The sequence below is a fragment of the Conger conger genome, chromosome 2 (assembly GCF_963514075.1).
Source record: "Conger conger chromosome 2, fConCon1.1, whole genome shotgun sequence".
Lineage (NCBI taxonomy): Eukaryota > Metazoa > Chordata > Actinopteri > Anguilliformes > Congridae > Conger > Conger conger.
The window spans coordinates 39,676,555-39,680,459 of NC_083761.1; the positions used below are offsets into that span (position 1 = coordinate 39,676,555).

General features: G+C 37.5%; 1 long non-coding RNA gene across 1 annotated transcript; it reads right to left on the reverse strand.

The window, feature by feature from the left end:
- Window positions 1–467: 467 nt before the first annotated feature.
- LOC133114269 (uncharacterized) lies at window positions 468–3,628 on the reverse strand. The gene is made up of 3 exons (XR_009705537.1): window positions 3,389–3,628; window positions 3,031–3,182; window positions 468–651 (listed from the first exon to the last, which is right to left on the reverse strand). It is a non-coding gene; the product is annotated as an uncharacterized LOC133114269 (long non-coding RNA).
- Between the last annotated feature and the right edge of the window lie 277 nt (window positions 3,629–3,905).

A 3,905-nucleotide genomic window follows, 5' to 3' on the forward strand; every position in this document is an offset into this window, starting at 1 on the left:
GCCTGTTAAAGGCAGTTTTGAGAACGTGGTTATGAGAAAAGCCATGTGCTAAGTTTAGAAAAAGTTTCAGGAAGAAAACGTACAACGATGTACCCCTGATAAAAATGTGGGTTAAATTGAGCAAAAACGAGTAACAATGACTACATTATGTTTCTATTAAAAGCAAGATGACGTTTAAGTTTGTGAAGCGACAAAGGCGAACAAGCAGATAGAAAAATGTTTTAAACTAAACTATGGAGCAAACAAGCAAGTGTGCATGTTTAAAAGAAATAAGAGATAAGAGAATCAGCATGTTTAATTTTTAGAAAGAAGTTAAGGCTCAACTGTTCCAAAAACATGTGGGGGTAGTGTAGATAACACTCTGTAAGTCCTAACACTACAGCTTCAAGTTAGAAAATGGCTGAACACCCGTTACATGCTAGTTGTGGCTGATGGGAGGAGACAAGCCACTAGCACATGCCCCCAAAAGATGTAACAGTCTGAATGGACAGGCACAACGAGATTTTGAAGTAGGATATTCCAGGAACAACCTTCCTATTAACCAATCATTGTCCTCTGATGTCATCAGCCAACAGCCTCCTCCTGAGCAATCCATATTTCCCTCCAAAGTTTCCAGAGAGGTAAGCTTTTTTTTGCACTCGCTCTGCATTTCTGTTGGTATAATTGACATAAAAAAACATAGATTAAGTGAAAATATTTTAGTGTCACTTTACTTCCATCATTGGTAACACTTATTTCTTATTACAACATTGTAAAGCGTGACCCAATCATTTATAAGTGCAGTGCCTAACTGAGCTAAGTTAGCTAGTTGCTAGTTGAATTATACTGGTAATAATTTATGGTTCTCAAATGAATGCTTAAGCAATTAACTAGCATTAACAAGTCATGTGTCTAGTTATGGCTCATAATTTTCAGGGTTCAATTTTTTATCAAAAATTCAGGGAATATTTCAGGTTTTATTTTTAAAAACAGGTGAAATTCAGATGAAAAATATGACAAATGGTTGAAAATCGGATTATAGCAACAATGCAAATTTCCAGGATACTTAATTTAAATTTAAATTTTAAACATTGTTATATCTTGAAACTGTATGCTTTGTTAATAATGTGCATTTCAAGATATTGGATATGTTGTGACATAGCTATTAAAAGAAATAGGACGAACATTGCTCTGATATTACAAATATTCATACAAAAGACTAAAGAATCCATTTGAATGGCATTCAATTCTTTTTTCATGGTGAAATCGTCAATTAATCTGGTCACATGATATAATGTTTGACACACACGACGTGTTGTAGACGTTTATCGGGACAGATACTGCCAGATAACGTGCAGTTATTAAAATAACTCATGTCGTTATGGGTCATCATTTGCTTCGCTGGGGTTTGGTGGTCTTGCTGGTATTTCGATCTGAGGATGTTGTATTTTTTTCATTCCTACTCCTTTCCAAATCAAAGGACACTTTGAACTCACTCATTTTATTGTACTTTGGTAGGCTACTAGCGGCGAGATGATGATAACACTAAGTTATATTCCTTTCAATTACAAAGTAGATAACGGTGCTCTATAAATGTGGAGTCATTTCAAAAGATGTGTGAACATTCCGTTTAACTGTGCGTATATCGTGGATATTGGCACGGCTGGAACGCAAACTTACCAATAGAGACAATGGACCGGACCAATCCGTTGTCCATCCATCCATCCATTATCTTAACCCACTTATCCTGAACAGGGTCAAAGGGGGGCTGGAGCCTATCCCAGCATACATTGGGCGAATGGCAGGAATACACCCTGGACAGGTCACCAGTCCATCGCAGGGCACACACACTATTCACTCACACACTCATACCCACGGGCGATTTAGACTCTTCAATCAGCCTAACCTGCATGTCTTTGGACTGTGGGAGGAAACCGTAGTACCCGGAGGAAACCCATGTGAACACGGGGAGAGCATGCAAACTCCTCACAGAGAGGCCAGGACCTCCTTGCTGTGAGGCGACAATGCTACCCACTGCACCACCTATCTGTTGTATAATTTGGAATATAACATTAATGGTTTTGTAAAATTAATTAGAATGGCTTGGAAATTAAATTATTTGTGTGCATTAGTGTTCTCCAGTGGGTGTTTAGCATTTTCTCCAGGATTAGTTAAGTAGCATTTGTTTGTGCTGTTTCTATTATGTTTAGTTGTCACTATAGTGTGATTCTGCTGTTTATTTGTGTAACCCTTTTTTTACCAGTGTTCTAATTAGCATACACCGGGGGCACACTAATAACAAACAGGATCTTGGGTTTCCAGTTGGTGATGGTGAATTTACTGGACTTCCTGTTTATCATTCAAGTTAAGAACTGCAAAGATTTTCATTTAGAGATAGTAAGTAAGGTATGTGAATTATAACCAACTAATATGTAGTAAATAAGTAGTAACTAACTAGGCGCGGTGCCTCCACTGAAGAAATACTGTACCATTTTCTCTGGCATTAAACGCAATTCCTCAGAAATTAAGTGAAATGAGAATAGTTATAAATCTTACACCTCTAATAAATACAATGCAACACATCAGCTGAAAAGTAACAAATTGGGGACCTTTATTTTTAGGTAATGTGTGCATAAACAAAAGAAATATGTGTGTGTGTCTATGTGTGTGTATAAATGCTATTGAATGGGAAATGAAATTAAAATAAACAACTCTGTCACTTTGACTCAGTTTTAGGAGGAAAATGGAGTAGTTCAATATGAATAAAAAAAATAAAAATAAAAAAAGGCATTGCAAATAAAAAAAAATATTCAGATGGCGTTATTTCTACCCGTAGCTAGTAGGGAATATAGCTGATTTGGTTACAGTGAATTCCCCTTTCAAACAAACATGTTAAAAAAAACAGTCCCAGAAAAAGGTTCAGTTCAAGAAAATAATAGCAAGCTTGCGAATAAAAAAACGGTGGGGGCCGTTACGTTGGTGCACATGAAAAATCACTCCACTATGCAAAAATGACATCCGACCGAAAAAAGAAATGTACCGTTCACTCACGCGGTTACCGTCCTCAGTGGATGACGATGTAGCAGGGGAAAAGGACAGGCCGTTGAGGGAGCAGGAGATCCATGCAGGCTTCTCACGAGCGGTGATGCAGGGTGGACGAGGCGACGACGAGCAAGCGGTTCTTCCAGATGTGGCTGTGCTAGCTTTGTCAGAGTTCGTGTTCACTCAGTTTGATGTTATTGCAATCAAGAAAATTCAAACTTGACACCTTTCTGCAGTTATAGCATGTTACAGTAGGCTACTTTAAGCGGATTATACCGGGAGGGAAACCGCGAAAAGTAAGCTAACTTTCTAGCACACTTTTAAACATCAAACAAAAATAAACACTCTCTGGAACCTATAACGTTACCTGCATTAGTAACATTCGGGCCAGCAGCTTAAATTAGCTGTATTAAGTCTCCGATATGTACACTAACTCGTAAAATGAACTCGTTGGCCTCAGCTCACTTTTCTGCGTCCTCTCACTTCGTAGCCCAAAAACATATATCTTCCTCTCCCCCTTCACATCCTGCACCCGCTGATTCTAGATTAAAGCATTATAAATTCTAATTGGCCAGAAACTCGTTTCTGTTCTCCCAACTCACGTAGGATTGGTTAAAACAAAAAAAAATGCTTTCAGACATTTCAGTGGTAAGGAAAGAAAAATACGTCATGTCCAAATAAAGAAACCAATGCATTATGGTGATTGCAGTCAATTTGGATAAACAAAACAGAATATATTCATTCAAACCGTATATTATTATTAAAAGGGTTACTAAAAGGCCTTATTTAAATCATTTAGAGGGCCTTACATTTGTTGTGTTTGTTTGTTAGTAGAAGTGGTGTTTATTTAGAATTTAGTGAAACTGGGTTGTGTGTTTATTTCT